This window comes from Chinchilla lanigera, unplaced genomic scaffold (assembly GCF_000276665.1).
Source record: "Chinchilla lanigera isolate Chin_1 unplaced genomic scaffold, ChiLan1.0 scaffold00045, whole genome shotgun sequence".
Classification (NCBI taxonomy): domain Eukaryota; kingdom Metazoa; phylum Chordata; class Mammalia; order Rodentia; family Chinchillidae; genus Chinchilla; species Chinchilla lanigera.
Window position 1 is genome coordinate 11,268,269 of NW_004955446.1, and position 20,818 is coordinate 11,289,086.

General features: G+C 41.9%; 1 long non-coding RNA gene across 1 annotated transcript in view; it reads right to left on the reverse strand.

The window, feature by feature from the left end:
• Nucleotides 1-11,008: 11,008 nt before the first annotated feature.
• The window catches only part of LOC106149470, a 17,067-nt gene continuing 7,257 nt past the window's right edge, over nt 11,009-20,818 (reverse strand). Inside the window, exons 2-3 of the long non-coding RNA XR_001235696.1 lie at nt 17,732-17,819; nt 11,009-11,709 (exon numbers count right to left, since the gene is read on the reverse strand). This is a non-coding gene — a long non-coding RNA (uncharacterized LOC106149470). The remainder of the gene's footprint in view (nt 11,710-17,731; nt 17,820-20,818) is intronic.

Consider the following 20,818-nt stretch of genomic DNA (forward strand, 5'->3'; position numbering starts at 1 on the left):
GTGGCCACATGTATAGCTCCCTTGTATAAAGAGATCTTATGTCTGGGCGAAAATCCTGGATTCACCTTTCCAACAGCACTAGCAGTCATAGCACAATAGAACCATTTAAATTCAGAGAGAGATTAAATCTGAGTACTTCAAGTCAGACTTTTCCTTTCATTGAATGTAAACAACTAAACCTCTCTATGAAGGTTCCTGCTTCACTCAGAAATAAGCTAATTTGTTTCATGGTACACCCCTAATCAACCATCAGATTCAATGAAAATGTGTTTATTAAAGAGATGATTATGTAGTTCAAGGTTCCCATTACCCCCCTGCCCCTTAACAATCTACCTTCAGGAGGAAACAATTTATGCTCAGGAAACCCACCTTCAGGGAGGTACCAGATTTTCATTTGGTCCAATCTGTTAGATTCCTTCCTGATTTGGTCTAATTCCAACTTAAGAACACACAAATTTCAGCATTTCATGCATTGGTTTTGCTTTAGCTGCCTTCATGCAGAGAGCCCTGCCAACTGGGCTCTTTGGAAAATTGAAAGCTGACAAAGAAACAGAGACACATTCCTTGAGAAAGAGCTTGTCTCCTGAAGAATTCTTTACAGGGAATAGATGGGATAGTCACTACCTCTTGCTTCTACAGGAAACAGCTTGCCCTGTTGCCGAGGGTGGAGCCTGCTCTTATTTCACTAAGCACTTTTTGAGGGAAAAAAAAAAAAAAGTCAGGCTCCAATGCCAACTTAACCCTCAAACCCCAGAGCCCAAGGTCAACCAAAGGTCACATTCAGCGCTGAAACTAGAAGGCTGGCAAGCTCTCCCCAGGCAGTTGTCGCTGCTGAAATCGATAGCTGAAATCCAGGCATGCAGACTGTTGTTCTAAGTGCAACATACCTGTGATTTATTAAGTGCCGAGGCAGAGCTGGTCAGAGGTGGAGTTATATATTGAAAAAGATTTCTGCTCCCACGACTTCCCCTCCCTTTCTTGAAACCAAATTTAGACCATATCAAAGTTTTTATAAAGACATTCCTGATACTATTGTGCTGTAAATCCTGTCTGATCCAACCTTCAAATATTTATGTAAACTGAAATATGTCTGGAAAGAAGTCAAAACAAAACAAATCATCCACACCATCTCTTTCCGGCAAGCCCCTCCTCCCTCATTTACATTCAAGCATAAACCTCTCCAACTGGCTGCCAACTGTTAGGGCTGGTTAATTAGTGATAATTGCAGCGACTGTTTCTTTGAATGCACTGATGGCCTTATGTCTCACAACCAATTTAGCCTGGAGTTTTCAGCACATGTGAAACGCGTTGGTAGCATTATTTAAAAAAAAATCATTACAGATAAGTGCAGTTGGTTTAGTTTCCCTGATGACCTGATGTAGCAATAATTAGTGTTTGTAAAACATCTCCAGGTTGGTCTCCATGTGTTCCTTAAGTGGAGAACGCAGCCCCTGTTTCTCCCGGGATCATTTTGGGAGAAGCACTCTCAGTTTCGGGTGCAGTTTGCTAATGATAATTTGCGTCACTTGCAAGTTCTAGCAACCTCAAGATCTCCTGGTCTATCTTTTGGCCCATGACACCGTATAATTAGAGACAGTGGAAAACGGGAAAGAATTTTAAAGTGACTGTGTACTCATATTATAGTTCTAAAACCGAAGGGAAGAAAAAAGGAAGCTACAACTCCTGTTAGGAATGGAATACTCCTATACTCTTTGGAAGGTAATTTTGTAACTTTGATACTGGAATTATTGAACACTAACACTGCTATGTTTTGAGAAAGGAGAAGGAACAAGAGTAGACAGGACACCAAATTCTGACTCGAAGGGTTCACATTCACATTTGGGGTTTATTACAATCGTGTGAGGACTGGGACAGGCGTTCATTACTCCATTTTGCAGGTGAGAACATGGAAGCTTGGAGAGGTTAAGTGACTCGCCTTTCAGCACACAACTAGTAAGAGCCAAGATTAGGCATTAAGACTCTGAAACCATGCCTGGTCTTTCTTCCTTCTATCTTGATGTCTCAAGTGTGGGACAACTGGACAAATAGAAATAATCTGGTTTTAAAAAAAAGGGCAGTCACATCTCACTGGCCTATTCAGAGCTACATATACCAGCTCTTGATCCTCGAGCAGAGAAAAATGCCTGTCAATCGGGAGATCGCTGGAGTGAGTCCATGACAAGGACCCTTAAGTTTCACACCGGAGCACCTTCCATGTCTTTCCCGCATCCTCTTTTACCCAACACCTCGAAATATCCCATGATCGGGAGGAGGGGCAGGCTGCCCTGCTCTTGTGACACTCTACCTGAACTGCAGCTTTCAGAGCTGCTCTGGGAAGTCTTCACAGAGTAAAGCTCTGAGGAGACTGGATTTGGGTGACCAGGTCCCTGCGCATGAAGTGACAGAGAAAATACCATGATTTTCTTGCGTTAAGAAGAGAACTACCAAGAATCAGAAGGCCAAGGAAAATATTTGTTACTTTAATCTGAACTCATTGAAGAAACTTATTACCATATACAACAGCTTTGTGGTAGTCCATTGTTTTTCTTTTTCTTTTTTTGTTTTTTTTTTTTTTTTGGTTTTTCTCCGGTACCGGGAACCAAACTCACAACCTTCCGCTTGCCAGGCAGGCGCTTTGCCGCTGAGCTAAATCCCCAGCCCCAGTCCATCGTTTTTCTTTTCATGTATTAGCTCTTCAGAAACTTGAATACTTAGGCTTCTGTGTGAGCTTGTGTTTTGCTATCCTTTTTACTGTAAAATGTAAATATTTTAAAGCATGTTTTGATTTTAAACACAGTAGAAGACTTTCTCTTCTAAATAAAAAAAGAGAGAACTAAATTGAAGAAAGTGTTGCTTTGCAAAAGATGTGGGCAGCTTTACGCGTTGGAGCAGAGTAAGGGGTGGGTGCTCTGTGACCGGCGGGGCTGGCTTCTCGAGTATGTGACCGTCTTAGTCACATGAAGACCCCCACTTGGAAGGGCACGGTGCTTGGCTGCTGCCATTTTGAAATTCTTCCCTCCTTTTACTCTGAATCCTGTCAGTACATAGAAGGTCTCGGTTAAATGTTTTACTGTGTTTATGAAGCTTCAGTGCTTAGGTTTTAGAACAGTATTACTGAGTACTAGACTAGTTTGAGCGCCAGACCAGTATTAAAAGTTACAGAGAATTACAACAATGATATTCTTGGTGCTTCTTGTAAGATTAACTGGAGAACACAGGAGACAAGAGGAACACATTTTTCTTATTATGTGTAGATTGATTTTTAAACAAACAGCTTGGTGGAACAACAAGAAAGAAAGTACAGTGAAACTATTGATTCTTGGAATTGTCTAATGGTCAAAAGAGTGAGCCTCCCTACAGGAAGAAAAGCATTGAATTGATTCACTTGACCTATACTTTCCTTGCTGTCTTTTCCATATCCAAATATAACTAGAGTTTTTGTACTTTTGAGTCCCTTAAGTTTCTGAGGCATTAGGGAAGTTGCAAGAGATATTCCGCTTAAGAATTCCATGGCATAAGCTGTTACATCAAGGGGCATGTGGACGAACTCTGAGAGACTTATTCAGATATTGGGAGTTAAAAGAGCAGGGCAGATGTTTCTTTATCTTAAATTAAAAAGACTTGGTTTCCAGTTTGTAAACTTTCTTAGTCAGGGAATGGTTTAATGATAACAATAATGATGATACTAAAAATAATTATGATTTCAGTTGCAGCAGCAATTATTACAACACAAGTGCATGTTATGTCTAGTGAGCATTTATTCTGAGTTCGGTACTCAGCTCGCCACTTTTCAGATGTCAGCTCATTTAATTCTCTCAACAACTCCGGGTGGTGGGTCGGAATATCGTCATCCTACCTTGATAGATGAAGAAAAAGAAGCACACAGAGGTGAAGAGCTTTGCTCCAGGATACACAGTGGGTGTGAATTGGTTTTGGATGTGAACTGGCAGTTGGGTTCCACAACCTAGTCTGAGCAGAGAGCTGTTTTGCTTCTCAATCTTCTTCGGTTGATACATCTCCCAAGTATACGTCGAAAGAACTGAAATATGTATCACGAAGTTTGCCCATGGTTTCAGCTCTTAGAACTGAAGTCTTCATTGCATTTGTCCCACCACAACTTCTAATCTAGATGGTGTTGGGGGAAGGGTGAAAAGCATAAATGCGGGTGTTTGCTGCTTGGAACTCTGGTAGCGGTGAGCTATTTGGGAGAAGGAGGCTCAGGACTGAAGAGAACTGACTCCATTTTTCTCCCCATAAAGTTGCCAGCAGAAACACAGCCCTTTGTGCAAAATGAGACTTGTTCCCCAAGGACCTGTTGGGTTCCTGTGACTCATCACATTCTCTAAATGGGGAATCAGGAAGTAGCAGTTGCATCCAAATTGCGGGGACCCACCCAGGAGTTAGAATCTACTCCACTTGTAGATTCCTAAGGACCTGGCCTCTTCCCCATCTGTTTTAGGACTGTAAGCCCTGTGGCCTAAGTCTTTTTAACAGGCTAATGCCTTTTAAATAGGCGCACAATGTTCTTCTATTGAATTTCTTCAGACTGATGCTCTCTCTATGTAAAGAAACAGGTATTGAGTTTCACTCAGGGATTTTTTTTTTTTTTTTTTTTTTTTTTAGGTTTACCTCTAACCTTATCTGTAGGTCTCTTCACCTTCAATATCTATTTGTCATTTAAAATGCATGCTTTTCAGTGGAATGTTTATTTATTCTCTTTAGGTATTAATGGAGATTGGCAGTCAAAAGAGATGGAAAGCCAACAGGGGAAATGAAAACGAATTTGAATAAATGTTTGTTTGTGACTGAGTTTAGGACCTGTTAAGAATGCTTAAGAAGTTACTGTTCTTTCGTAAGCAGCTTGCTGTTGTGAGACTTGGACATTTTCTGGTGAGATTGTGTTCTACCTCATCCAGCTACACCTGTACTTGCAACCTGCATTGTTGTCCTCTTTGAGTGTTGCCTGGAGCTCAGTTAGCTGACTGTAGCTAAGTTATAGGGGAACCAGTCTGGTACACCTGAGTGGGTTTAACAACTTGTTTTAGGTCAGTTCCCGGATGTGAGCCCATGAAGAGGATGCATATGCATGTGATTTAGTAATAAAGTGCTCTGAGAAGAAACCAGGAAAGGAGCAGGGGAAGCAAGCCAAGTAAAGTCAAAGGTGTGATTTCAGGTGAAGACCAACTCATAGCTTAATACTCAGGACAGCCATGAGTTCTAAATTATACTACAATTTAAATTATCCTAGCTGGAGGCCTCCATCTTCACGTACCAACTAGTCTATCTTTAACTATGAATGTCTAGGTGGTGGGGATGCAAAGTCCCAGACACTTCCAGGCCTGGATGCCTCCAGTCCACATGATCCCATCGGCTCAGAGCTGGTCTCTGCAGAAGGTTCTAGGGAGGGGCTAATATAATTAAAAACTGGCAGTAGACACAGCCTTTACAAAATTAACCTCATCATAAGTAGTCAGTGAATACTGCACTGCACATACTGATATACTTATTCTGTGAGCGTTGAGTATGTTCAATATGCAGACACATTGAGAATTTGGGGATGGGTATATGAAAGGATACATATTATATACCTATGAAATCACTTCTATTACATAAAGGCTGTAAGTTATTGTCAATGGTATAGAACTCACGTTCAGTGGCACTTTTGTGAATGTATTGTATAAAAGACATTCAGAATTAATAACTAGTGAGGAAGACCTTGCATGGACTAATAATGAGAATGCATCAAAACCCAAAGATTCACTGGGGATGGTGGTACATGCCTGTAATCCCAGCACTTCAGAGTGAAGGCTGAGCTAGGTGGTTCAAGGTCAACCTGGGCTACATAGTTCAAAGCCAGCCTGAGCTGCATAGTGAGACCCTGTCTCAAAAAACAACAAAACAAACAAATAAACAAAAACCCAGAAATACCCAAAGATTAAATTATAATTAATCCAATTCCAGGTAATAAGTTATTAGACAAACCCTTCTGGGGGTTCTGAGTTTAGACACTACAAACAACAATCACCAGCACTTACTGAATATGACTATGTGAGGTACTGTGCTGTCTTACAAACAATATCTCATGTAGTCCTTTTCACATTCTTTGGAGGTAGATAGTAATATTTTCTTTTCAGTTTTAGAAATGAGGACACTGAGTACCAAAATTCCATGAAACCAGTATGGAACCAGATCAGGTTGACCTGACAACCATCCTTATCATTTTTTCCCAGTCATAAACATCCAAATATTTAGTAGCACACAGGCTCCTGGTCCAGAAAGAGACAATGTGTTGGAGTAGGAAGAGTGTAGGCCTTTTAGTCGACCAGTGCTCAATTTGGAACATCACTGTTACCATTAAATATATGATTTGGGGCAAGTTCTTCGATCTTGATCCACTTGTAAAATGGAAGATGACAGTACATTACATGGTTGTTTTAGAGGCCTTCTTTAACCATACATTATCATATCATTCCTACTCTTATCCTCAAAATGTTTGGAGACCCTGGAAAGGGAGAAAGGCTAGGGTTGCATCTGAAACTTCAGCAACTGAGAGCTTTTCTGTTTGGAGGACTGAGCTCTAGTGATCTAGAACTTGTCACTCCTGGCAATTATGTTGTGTGATTGTTGAGCAGTACTGGGTAGCTGATCACCAAAAAACCTTGTATAAAGTCCTGAGGACCTCATGTTCCTCTTTAAGCTGGACTTCTGGTTATTTCTCCCATCCAGAAAACAAACTTCTTTGCAGGCCTTGGTACCTCTGGCCAGTGTATATCACTGTGAAAGTTATCAAAGGAGAGAAGCTCAAGAAATATCTCCTGCCCCAACGTTCCCTGCTGACAGCAGAAGCAAGAATGGGCAGTGTAAAGCTAGATAGAGCCACACAGCTCTATTCTTCCCTTCACTGCCCGCTAGCATCTCCTTTTGAGATCATGGCAGGGGCATGCCCACATATGAGCTTGAATGAGGGGGCTGGAGATTTAGCTCAGCGGCAAAAGCGCCTGCCTGGCAAGTGCAAGGTAGAGAGTTCGGTTCCCGGTACCGGAGAAAAGCCAGAAAAACCAAAAACCAAAGCTGAGATTTTGGGGCTGGGGATTTAGCTCAGCGGCAAAGCGCCTGCCTGGCAAGCGTAAGGTCGTGAGTTCGGTTCCTGCTACCGGAGAAAAAAACAAAAAACAAAACAAAAAAAAGAACTTAAATGATAACCTGGAGGTTCAGTTGCTACTTCTTTCTCCATTTCCAGACTTCCAGATTCATATTCAAGTCTTTCTTTGGAGTGTGGCAGTCAGAAGAGTCGGGAAAACAGGACCTGGACAGAAAGGATAAGAAGGCCCCACCCCCACCTCCACTTCCACTCCTTTACTATGGTCTTCCAGCCCAAGTCAGCTGGCAGCCTCTATAAGCTGGAGATGTTTACCCCTCTTCTTATCCCTTCCCCATGCCTCCCCCACTTCAAACTGGTTCATAGAATCTCTTCCAGATCTAAGAAACTAATTGTGAAATATCTTTGTGATTACAGTTTATACATTTAATTAGAAGCTGGAATTAAGCCTCTAAACACCACAAAATGAAAGCTTGAGATTTGCCCAACAAAACCCCAGCTTTCCACGAATGTGGGCTGACTCATCCATCTGTCTTCTGCTGTCCTCTTCTCCCCAGCCCTTGTCTTTGATGCTGAAGTCATCTACTTTCTACACCTGGGTTTGGAAAACTGCTGAGATCTCACTGGGCCTTGTTCCAAAGTTGTCCTTCAAAGATAGGGCCATGGGAAGTGACTACCTGTCACAGGATAGCAGGAGAAAGTCAGACCTGCTGAGTCGGGAGCTTCACCAAATCTGTTAATGTTAATGTTAAATCTTTCAGTTTGTTAATGGGAACTGACTACCAATGTATGACTGAATATAGAGCAACAGGGACCTCTTACTCTTATGATTTGATTGTAAATGTATCTAGACCCAGTGATATCAAAATATGTGACATTTCCTTTTATGGATTGAGATCAAATGGTGTGATTTTCTTGCTATTTTCTAGCTTAAGGGCCCTGTGAAAGAATGTTTCTTTTCTTGTATTTGGTGGGAACTAGATGTTTGTCGATTTAGCATATGTTGAAACTATTTTGGCTTTGGAAAACTGTACTGATAGCTTTTTCTCTGTAGTCAAAATTAATCTCATCTTCCTCTGGCTCTCAGCCTGTGATTCATAGTTCTAATACAACACTTGGCATACTCTTCTCCACTTTTAGCAACTTTTATTTGTTTGTCTCCTACATCAAAACAAAGGTTTTATAGGGGGAAGAACTCTGTCTTACACACCTTTGCATTTGCTTGGGTCTAATCTGTTGTATATGTTGGGCACTCGGCACGTGTTAATTTCTGAAAAGTCACATTGAGAAGAGTACTCTGAGCAATCACAGCAGCCATTCTTCTAGCAGATTCTGTTGATGTCCCACCCATGTCTCCCTGGCCACCCCAGGCTTCAGCTGTAGACCGAGCTGCTGTAGAAACGGACAGTCTGCTGTTCCTCTCTGCCAAAGGACACTCTGGCTATAGGAGTGAACCCGGGAACATGCAGGTTAGGCTGCAAGGGCAGGGAATGATTTCCTGAAGAATAGCACTTGGTCAAGGAGGGATAGGCCTGGCTGGATAGGTAACCCAGCATCCCCGCCTTCATTCTGAGGATTGTTTTACACAACCCCCCAACAGGGTTCCTTATGGGGGGAAGCCCTAGTTGCACACAGCTTTTTATCATGCTTTTTAAAGGGTCTCTTCCCTTCCTTCATGTATGTTTCCTCACAATGCCACCCTCAGAGCCACAGCCAAATAAACCAATTTATCTCAGTGCTTCCCCTTGAGGAAGCGCCATGGGAAACTCGAAGATGCCTAAAAACTAAAAATCATCACAGATAGTGGTGGGGCAAGTAATGAGAATGTGGGTCAGTAAATAGCTCTTTTGATACCTCTGCTTCCAGAGTAGAGGGAGCTGGGAAAGTACTGAAGCAATGGCACAGCATCCTGTGGGTGGGGCTTGGGAACAAGGGCGAGGGAGAGGAAGTTGAACCAGAAAGACTGAAGGTAAAGAAGTCAACGTTCAAGCTTAGAATAGCAGGTGAAGGGCTTGCAGTGGCCTAGTACTTGCCAACACGTCAGACAAACCAAATGAGGGGGAATATGATGCCATGGAGGAAAGGGCTTCTAGACTCATGGTCCCAGGTATCTTTGGGAGAAGGAGGAAGAAAGTTCTGATTGTAGGCACAGGGAGTCTGAAGCCTGGATTGGTGTTGGTGGTGCAACACTGGCCACACCTGGGTAGGATCTGAGAAGGGAGGGAGGGGCAGATGAAGCAGAGGAGCTGAGCCTCCACTACCAAGGTGGCTCCTTAGGAGCAATCTTAAGCTTTTCTTAGTAAAAGTGTATGTGCAGATGGGTGTGTGCACTACTCATATTAACTGAAACACAGGACAGGACACTAGGTGAAGCTACAGTGGTACCTCAGCACTTGTCATTAATGGGCTGTGGGAAGTGCAATACCCAAAACCACAAGTACCAAACAAATTACTTTGGCGGGTATTGATTCCCAAGGCAATAGACACCAACAAAATTTTCATGTCAAGGTATGTCAAGCACCCAATTTGACAGGTTTCAAGGTATGGATGTAGTCCTCCACTACCTATCTGAGTGTGACAGTCCTCAGAAGTAAATCATTGTGAAATTTACCTTTATTACTGACATTCACACTGTTGCATAAGAAAACAAGCTGAGTGTCCGTGACCATTAAGATTTATGGTTCTGAGCCCGGTCTTTCCACTTGCAGTACCCAGAGTGCCCCCTTTGGTTTTCTTTTCCCCAGTCTGACTGTGAAACCTTACAGAAACTCCATTTTTTAACATTTATCGAGCACCTCCTGTACTCTTGGTACCAGGCTTAAATGAATATGAACAATACATCCCTGCCTTTGAAGGAAAGCCAGGCTGCATTTTCATGCTCATTTTTAAGTGATTTAGAAGATGGAGGTTGCTAGGTAAGGTTATTGTTTGTATAGAGTGGGTACTGCTTTTAGGAATATAGCATCTTTTCACTGTGATCCATAATTATAATAATGTTCATAATGCTTTGCAATTTCAGAAAAGATTCTGCATGTTTAATTTCACTTAGTTTTTAGAACTCTCCTGTGAGGTGGGTTGGCCAGCATATCTTTAACTGGATTTATAGAGAGAAACAGAAACATAGAGTGAGTAACCCACTGACGATCAATAGCTGGCCAGTGGTGAAGCTAAATCCCAGTGTTAGGACTTTCAATTCAGAAGCCTTATTGCTATTCTCCTTCCTTTAAGAAAGAGCAAGGAGTTGCATTGTGAACTCTTCCGACAGTAGATCTTGTCTTGGTGACCTCAGGTTCTTCCCCACGCCCTTTGTACAACTTGTGACCCGCATCAGACAATAATGCAGGATTACTGGTTGAAATTAAAGTCCTATCAAAGAGAGAGAATAAAGAGACTGTCACCTTTCTCCCTTCTCATTACCAGATTTTAGGGATTCTAATAACACTCCATTTGTATTTGCTTTTTTCCACCACCTTGCCTAGAATTGCATCTAAATATTTGTTAGTATGGAAAGTTTCATTTCCCAGATGTCTAGGGCATTCCTGGATAGACGGGAGCCTAAAGGATGACACTATCAAATTTGTGAGAGTCTTCACTCACGTTATAGTCTACCTTAGCTTCAGTCTCATGACAAGTTTGAGAAGTCCCTTGGAGAATGTGGACTTTGTGACTGCTCAAGACAAGCCAAGTAGACAATTGTAATAACCTCCCTGTGAATGTCACCAAGGCCTGCAGGGAGGAAGGGATTATTAGCACTGTCTTTTCACAACTTCCACTCCAGAGATAAGTCAGGTATTAAACTCAAAGTTCAAGGCTCCAGAAACTGCTCCTTTTGTTTCTATCTTCTGGAATTCATCCTCAGCAGAGACTGATTTATTTTAGGCTAAAATAAACATTTATTTCAACTCCAGTTATTCAAATTCAAGAAATCTGCATGATCTTAGGGAAGGGACATTTGATGGCTTTCTCTTCGGTAACAAATGAATTTTAATTTTTTGCTGTGGTCAACAGGTATAATGCTGAAATAAATACTCCATGGATGCTTGTTGACCTTAGCTACCCAACTTGTATTCAGCAAATACAAAATCTACTTCAGTTGAGTCTCTGCCCCATCAGCAGGAAAGAAAGGGGACAATTATTTGGTGATAATTACTCTGACGGCAGTAATCTCTGGCAGCTGTTAGAGAAGAGACATAATTGCCTCCTACCACCCCCCTAACCTTTTAAAATAGAGCTCTGAAAGCTTGATAAGAGGGGCTAAGGATGTGTGAACAGCCTTGAAATAACTCTGTCCACTTCCATCACTCTAGCTTTAATTAAACACAATTCATACCTCTTCAGAAACTTGAGATGAAGCACAGTAAGGAGGTTTATAAATAAGGGCAGGGCCACACAAAAGTCACACATTCCTACATCTTGCAGTTCCTCTTGTCCAAGTCAGGCTCTTTCCAGCTCCTGCATTGGAGCCTGCTTTTTCTTCCTGAGGTGATAAGGGTGAAGTTGGAGAAGAACTGGATTTTCTTTTTCTGGGAATTTTGGGAGAGGATTGTGGAAGCATGTGGAAGTAGAAGAACGTTCGTTCAATTTTCTGTTGTGATTTTTCTGGTTGTTCTCTGAAAGTCAGGGAAAAATGGGTCAAATGGCAAAGAAATGTAGTCAGAGGTAGGCTGTTGATGATACAGACTGAGATGATTCACTTTCACAGTACAAATAAGTATGCCTTTTTATGTGTTGCCCTCAGACTTTGGGCGCATGTTAAAATCTGATGAAAATGTTCTGGTATGGAAGTTCTTCTGTCCATTTTAAACTATTTCATTAAACACTCTAATCATAAATTGTCAGCAATGTTATGAAATTCAAAGGGTCCTAGTAACACATCTGAATGTATTTAATGAAAGCCAGATATGAGCTACCATTGTCAACCTCCTCTCTACTTTTCCCCATCCCTCCTTGAAGCCTGAAACTCCACACGTCATGCTGGTTGTAATTCCTGGACATGTCATAAAGCATGGTTTCCTCTCCTCGCCTATGCTTTTGTCCATGTCTCTGTCTCACCAGTGTTGCACAATCCATTGTCATTGCACTTTACAGCACACCCCTGTTATGATACAGCTGCTGGTTGAAGGTTAATGAGTGCAGCTATAAAGAACAAGAACAAGAACAAGGCCAAGACAAGCTTACTGACTCACAGGCAATACTAGGCTTCCTGCAGGGGTCATGGGACTCCATGGATATTCTGGCCTGTGAATGCTTTGCTCTTGCTGCAAGAGTTACTGAGTTGGAACTATTAATTCCTTTGAGTAGGAAAGTGTCAAAGGTCTCTGAACAAAGGTGCTTTCCTCCTCTCTGTGCTGAGTAAAGTCACAAATAGGTACTGTGCATTTCTAGTTGTTGTATGCATGTGACAGAATGACTCTGCCTATCCAGACTGCTCCCAGAGAATAACTGAGTGTGACAAACCCTTGATTTCTGGAGTTCTGAAACAGCCTTCTCAAACTGTAACGAGTGTCAGGATCCCTTGCAGGTCTTGTGAAAATGTAGGTTCTGCTCCCATAAATCTAGAATAGGGCCTGTGACTCTGTATTCCTAAAGGGCCCAATGATGTCAGCCTTTCTGGGCCATGGGCTACATTTTGAGGTGTGGCTATTAGCAGATCCTGGAACGGGGAAAGATGGGCATCTGGGACCCACAATGAATCTTTTGGAGGTCCATCTCAGACCAGGGTGCAGAAATTGAGCCTCCTTTAAATACCTGAGGAACAGGATATTTGACACATTTTTTAATTGACTATTTGAAACACAACTATATCTGGAGCATATTTTAGAAAAACATATTGTTGTACAGTTTTGTTGATTAGTGCAATTAAATATATGACTTGCTATTTATTAACACCAATCATTGTCGTCTCCACCTTGGCAGTATTACTAAGCTGAGCTCTATCGGTTATCTTAGCTGCAGAGCACTTTTATCTGGCATCATTAACAGTGATTTTCCCTGGTATTGACAGTGAGTCCACTAGTGGGTCTGGAACAATCATCATTTGGTGCTCCGTGATCTTGTTCAGTCTCAGTCAACTTGTCCCTTAGAGTTGCTTTATCTGATGGTTATATCTCTGTCTCTTCCCTTCCAGAATCCTGACTCTGTATCTACATATTATAATTGTATGAGAACTATATGAAAATTGATGAGTATAATCAACTTCTGCCAACTTCAATTCTAAGTGAAGAAAACAGGCCCATTATTTACTTTGTCCCATGGCTTATGAAGAAAGCATACTGAGTGTTCCTTTTACTTCCTTCTTAGAAACAGAAGCTATGGACCCCAGATTGGAGATCTGTAGAGGGAGAAGCCCGCACTCTACCTCTCCCATTTCCTGCTGAGCTCCCCTCTTTGCCTCCTTCCTGAGCCTGTTATAGGTTCAAGAGGATCAACAGGGCTTCAAGGGGAGGTTTCTCCAGGCAAGGTATGCAAGCTCATGATGGTACTAATGGTGCATCCCATGAGGCCAGGGGCTGTGGAATATGGTAATTGTGGAGTGGAGGATAGGTGAGCACAGGGATTGAAGGGGAGAGAAGGTGGATCCAGGTGTCATTTCCAAGTCTGCAGGGCCAGAGGCTGCTAACTTTAGGCTGGAGGCCTGTGGGAAGGGGAGGCTGAGCTATACTCTGAGTGGGCTTCAAAACCAGGGCTTCCATGAAGGTCTCATGTGTTTGGAGCTCTTCATGCCAGTGAAGTGCCGAGCTGATGGTCTCCACACCTTGGTTAAGGAGTCCTTCTTAAATTCTGTGTAGCCAGTCCTCATAGCCTCATTTCAGAGGAAGGCACTCATGACAAAGGGAGATAAAGCAAAACATTTGGTGTCACTGGACTTCTAAAAGTCAGAGCCAGTACTGGAACTTAGGTCTGCCTCCAAGTCCCTTGAAATCCTACCCAATGAAACAGGGCATTGTGGGAACTAGTAAACCTTTGGTAACAGAAAGCAGGTAACAGAGTGGCAGGCAGGCTGAAATCTAGAGACCAAAATTGGTTCTGGTGACAGTTTACATTGTTTTAAAATCCACTACATTTGTTGAACACAACAATGGTGTTGAAAGACTTAGTTTTTACAAAAGGCTAATTAAGTGGCCTTTTAGAATTTCTGTACTCTGTGTAGAATTAGGTTTCTAAATGCTACCTGGTCTGCATCTAGTTATAGCTGTATTTCCTTGGTATGCCAGGAGCTCATGATGGTACTAATGGTGCATCCCATGAGACCAGGGGCTAGAAGATCCACGTAGGATGTTTTAGGAAATATCACAGAAATCAGCTCAGCTTCTTTGTGGCTCAACCACAAATTGCTAAGGTTTGCTTGAAGTCCTGGAATTCTGAAGGCTATAGGCCCACCCTGTAAAAGAATGCTGAGCTCTGTGAAATCCTAGTGGGAGGAATCAAACCTTCTTAAGAGAATTTAAACATGAGTTGAAATCCTCAAATGTTTACCATGAAGAATTGGAACTTGTAGATGCAGGAGTCATCTATGCCAGTGCAGGTTAAACTTTACTGTGCATAGGAATCATTTTGCTGAAAAGCAGATTTTAGTTTCCTGGGGTTGGGGAAGGGCAGTGAGCTCTGTATTTTCCAAGTTCCTGGGCAATGGTGATGCTTCTGGCCCATGAAGAGCTCTTTGAATAGCAAGGATCTGTGGTGCTACACCCTTTCCTTGTCTTCCTTGTTCCCTTTCCCCGGCCACAGTACCGCTCACTTCAGGATAATTTTAATGAGGGAAGTAGGACAGGGAGAAAAAAGGGAGCACAAGGAATCTTCTGAGGAGATTTCTTTTAGGAACCTCTATGGAAACATATTTCGGCTGTACAAAGGGGTTATGAGGACAACAACAATAATATAATATCAGGATAGTTTGTAGTCAAATAATCTTTGGAAATGTTATGTTGAAAGTTTAATACTTTTCTTCATTTCATTATTTTTCAGAGCCTTTGATTCACTAGTGTATATTGTGACTCTCCAGGAGAAAATTTTCCCAAACTCATTTGACCAAAGAATACATTTCTTGGATCATGTTAAGAGCATAATGTTCACTGAGAAGGGCTATTTCAGACACTGTTATCACTGGCCACACAAAAGAAGCGAAACTTCCCTATTGGGCAAATCTGAAATTGCTACTATTTGCATAGGACCAGAGTAATTTTGAAACAACTTGAACTTTAGAGAAAAAAAAAAAAAGAATTGAGTAGCTTAGTGGGTTGGCTATGGGTCATATGCATGTATAAAGCTGGCCATGTGACTGGAAGGGGAAAACGGATGTGCATTATTTTTTTTTTTTTTATAGTGGGCATTGAAATACATCCCCAGCCTGTCTTTTATTTTCTATTTTAAGAGAAGATCTTGCTATGTCACTAAATTGTGCAGGCTGAGCTTAAACTTGTGATCCTCCTGCTTTAACCTCCCAGAGTTCTGAGATTGCATGCCTGTACCACCAGGCCCAACCAGAACTGATAGAAACATACGAGGAAAGAGTTAAGCAAATGAAAATAGAGGAATCCTCTAGAAAATCCTGGTATGTGGAAGGCAATTAGTTAGGGGGCTTTTCCATGAGGCTGGGAAGGGGAGGGTGAGGAAATAAGAGCTGTACAAATTTTCAGGGGACATAGACCAACTATCATTCCTTTTGAGAGCCCAGGAACTGAACCCCTTTCCTTTAGGAAGGTTTCCTCACCTGACAAGGAGGAATCTTTCTCTCTCTTAGAGAAGCTGAATGTGGGGCAGACCAATGTTTTCTCAGCTTACAGTGTGGCTGGATGATGGGCACATTAACCTGGTCTCCACCAATCAGAAATGCCTTTCCTAGATATTAAAGTAGAACAAAAACAGGCCCTGAGCAAACTCCCTTCCTGAGGGCAGGACAGAGGTGCTTCTGTATTTCATTTCCAGCGACCGAGTTCCCATAGCCAGAGCACACCATCCAGTGCTGACTGCGCACATAGACCACGGCTAGGTCAGTGCCCAGTAGTGATGGCTGTAGTGTCTTCCCTGGCCCAGTTCTGTCTTCATTTGGGGCATTGTTCTTAATGGTGCCTCTGAACTTAGTTTTGCACAATCTTAGATCCTCTGAGCTACCTTGCTGGCTTTTCATAACTTCATTTTTCTTCTTAAATGAATGTTTTCTATTCCTACAGACACAAAGGATCAAAGGAATCTCCTACTGGTATCTTCAATCTTGAATGAAAATTGTAAGGTGGACTTTGGGTTTCATAAACGAAGGTTTGTGTGGCTTGAGGATCAAGGTCAAAGGCACTCAAATCAGATCAGTCAATGGTCTGGTCCACTGTTATACATGGAGCACCTTCTGTGTGTCAGACCGAAGTGATGTTTGCTTTTGTGGCGATTCAGGCGCAGTGTAGGGGATACAAGTTAGATATAACTATCAACGATGAGCATGAATGTAATGAGACTGTACGGTACAATAATGTGCCAAGACACAACTGTGTAGAGGGGAAATGGCTTCCTTAAAGGGGACTCTTTAATCTGAGGTTCCAGGGAAGGGTAGGAGGTAATTAGATTGGATGGGAGAAAGGAATAAGGGCTATTCCAGCAAGGAGAGCTAAGTACAAAAACATACACCCCTTGCTTGGTTTGTAACCTGAGAGTTCCTCCCAGGGTAGCAGGCTGGTTTTGTGGCTTCGGTGGTCATCTCCTCTATTAAAGACAGTTATAAATGAATAATGAAAGAAAAAAGACAAGAGTTCCAAATCATAGTAGATAATGGGAGGGGCAAACCAAGCAAACAATCCCTGTTCATGCAGGCACATGGTCCTGGACCTCTGTCTGATCAAAACCTATCTTGCCCTTTCTTGGGAAACAAATTTCCTCCTGATTTCTAATGGAGAATGAAGAGCAGGGCTGACCACAGCCCTCACAACCCCCAACAGTACCAAGCTTTTTGCTGGATGCTACAGGCAGATGGGTCACCAGACCGTGAATGGAAAGAGGGTGGCCCAGTGTGTAGAAGCTAGTCATCCAGTTCTGCATGGACTTAGATAGAGTCAGCCGAAGGAGGCTACTGTTTGAAATTTCTCTCCACATTGTTCTATTTCTCTTTGGTGCCCTTGGAGATGGTCCTTATCAAGGGAAATGCAGCAAAATGATATTAGAAATATTATTTCCATTTCTATATCAAAATCTAGGGGAGGGGAGTTAAAATCCAATATAAGGAATGAGTAAACAGTTTTATTAGAATGATTTTCCAGAGACTATAAAATGCTAATTTTAATTACAGTATTAAGCTATATACTACATGGTTTATTTTCAATTGTAGAAAAATTTTCAGTGTATTGGGGTGTTGTTTTGAAGGGTGCTGGGTTTTTATTTCTTTTTTTTTTTTTTTGAGACTGGGTCTTGCTATGTAGTTAAGGTCTATGTAGATTTTTCAAAGGCTGAAATCCTCAATGTCTGTCTACTTAAAATCCCATGTGACTATTAAGGTCTAGCTTTGAAGTCGCCCTCTCCAGGAAATCTTCCACAGTCCTCCCAAATGGAAGTGAGTCTTACCCCTTAGACCTCACAGAACCTGGAGGTCACTATTCTTAGGGCACAGGGCATGTTTTCTTTGAATGGTAGTCATTTGGGTCCATGTCTCACCTTGAGCACACCGCAGTTTGATGGGTAGAGGGCCGTCTAGCATAGGGAACTTGAATGATCAAAGTATTTTGTACATAGCAGATGCCGTCTGAAAAAAGTTGCAAACAGAAATAACTGAAAATCAATTTTGAGTAAAAACTATCCTTTTTATCACCAATTTTCATGCCTTTATATTTGCTTTATGTCAAAATATTTTTATTACTGTAAATGTAATATACACATACAGTAATGTGTATTATTATAGAACAACTAAAACGAGAATTCAAAACAGGGCTTGCACTGAATTGCAGTTCTCATTTCCGAGATTTACATGGTGTGGTCTTAACCCCCTGTACTCAGATCATGACTGTTTAGACACAGGGTCTTTTTTGTTTGTTTGTTTTTTGTTTTTCCCGTATTGGGAAGCAAATTCAAGATCTCGCACTTGCCAGGCAGGTGCTGTGCTGCTGAGCTAAATCGCAGCCCCCGACACAGGGTCTTTAAAGGGGAGTTGAATGTTAAATGAGGCCACTTGTGTGGACCCTAATCTCCATTGTGGCTGGTGTCCTTATAAAAAGAGGAAAATGGCTGAATCCTGGACATCTTCAGGAAGCCCGGTGATTTGCGGCTGCACCTCCCTGACCAGCGTGCAAGGTAGGCAGAACCCTGGGCACCCTCACGGGCTTCGGTGGCTACTTGCCGCACCCATAGTGTGTCTACTGGGGCTGGGCTGAATGCCAGACACCTTTAGGAACCCCGGTGAGCCACTCTGGTGCCTCCCCCACTAGGGTGTGAGGCATTTGGTGCCCTGGACAACTTCTGGGGCCTTGGTGGTCACTGCCAGAACAACTCAAACCCACCCTGGGAGCTCAGCTGAAACCTGGACAGAGTCAGCAGCCTCCGAGAATTCACCCTCACCCCTCCCCTTCCAGTGTGGGAAGCAGGCTCTGTCCTGGGCAATATCTGAAGCCTCTGTGATCATGACCTGCACCCCCCTTACTGTTGTGGAAGTGGGGCTGAACCTCAGACAGTCTCAGGAACTCTGGCAAGCCTCCCCCACACTTCCCACACATGCCTGGGAGCCAACTGAATGCAGGAAAGTTTGGGAGCATCTGGGACCTCACCTTGCCACCATTCACTAGCACAGGAGCTGCACTGGCACTGTGGATCTTCAGACTCTCACCCTGCCACTCACACACAATCGGCAGAGTGAGGCTGCACTCCAGGAGCCTCTGGATCTTCAAAAATGACAAAACGAAGGAGCAAAATGTAATCCCAGACCTCCACACCACCCAAAACAAGTCCAAGAGACATCAACAGAGAAGAGTCTGGAAGTCATACACCTGAAATTTCTGAAATGATAGCAACTGAAGTAAAGAAACAGCTCCATCAGGCTATAGAAAACATCAGATCAGAAATAATGTCTCAGGTGAGAAAAGAAATGACAACAATAATGAAAGAAATGCTCAGCATATCCAAAGATGATATTGACAAGAAAACAGAAGAGCATGGATAACTCATGGAACCCTCCAGTGAACAATATAGAAAAGAACTAGAAGGTATGAAACAGATGCAAACAGATATCCAGGAAATTAAAAATTCCATTGAAAGCTGGCAATACCGCCTGAACAAAGCTGAAGATAGACTTTCAGACAATGAAGACAGCATTGCCACTGATGAAAGGAGGAATCTCTTAACAACAACAAGGAACCAGGAAATAACAATTCAACAACTGCAAAATGAAACAAAGAAAAACAATGTCAGATTAGTAGGTATTAATGAAACAGCAGGTGTCAATACAAATGACATAAAAAGACTATTTGCAGAAATAATAGCAGAAAATTTCCCAGGCATGGAAAAAGAATCAGACATCCCGATAAGTGAAACATATAGAACTCCAGTTAATCATAGCCAAAATAAATCTACACCCAAACATATAGTGATCAACATCCCAGAAACTCAACCAAAGCTCAGAATATTAAAAGCTGTTAGAGAAAAGAAACAGATCACCTATAAAGGAAAGCCTATCAGAATCACGGCAGACTTCTCAACACAAACCATCAAGGCAAGAAGAGCTTGGAGTGAAGTATTTCAGGTATTAAAAGAAAACAACTCCCAACCCAGATTGATGTACCCTGCAAAACTATCTTTCAAATTTAATGGAGAAATAAAATATTTTCATGATAAAGAACAACTGAAGAAATTCATGAGTGCCAAACCAATCCTACAAAGAGTGCTAAAACATATGCTAGAAAGAGATAAAACATACTGCAACTTCAAGAACAACAATAAGAACCACCAAGCAGAGAAAGCAGTTAAACAGAGGGAAAAAGAAGGATACAACAGCAGGAAAATATCACGACAAAGATAAGCCAGTACATACCAGTTATAACCATCAACGTAAATGGTCTCAATGCTCCAACCAAAAGAAGCAGACTAGCAGAGTGGATGAGGAAACAAAATTCAACTAGATACTGTGTACAAGAAACACATTTAACTCAAAAGGAAATCCATAGACTGAAAATGAAAGGGTGGAAAACAATACTCCATGTGACAGGAACCCAGAAAAAAGAGGATGTAGCTATTCTGTTTGCAGACAGCATGAACTTCAAACCAAGAACAGTCAAAAGAGATAAAGAAGGTCACTACACATTTGTGAGGGGGAAGCTTCAAGAGGAAGAGATAACAATCATAAACATCTATGCACCAAATATAGGAGCACACACCTGTATAAGACAAATTCTATCAGACATGAAAAATGGTATAAGTAGCAACACAATCATAACAGGGGACTTTAACACACCATTGTTACAAAGAGATAGATCAACTAGGCAAAAAAAATGGGAAAGAAATAACAGAACTTAACCAAACGTGAACATATGGACTTAGTAGACTTTTACATTGTGTTCCACCCAACAGCATCAGAATACACATTCTTCTCAGCTGCACATGGGATGTTCTCTAAAACAGACCATATACTAGTACATGGAATATGTTTAAGTAAATGCAAAGGAATTGAAATTTTTCCATGTATACTATCAGAACATAGTGCAATGAAATTGGAAATTAATGACAAAAGAAAACACAAAAACTCCATAAACAGTTGAA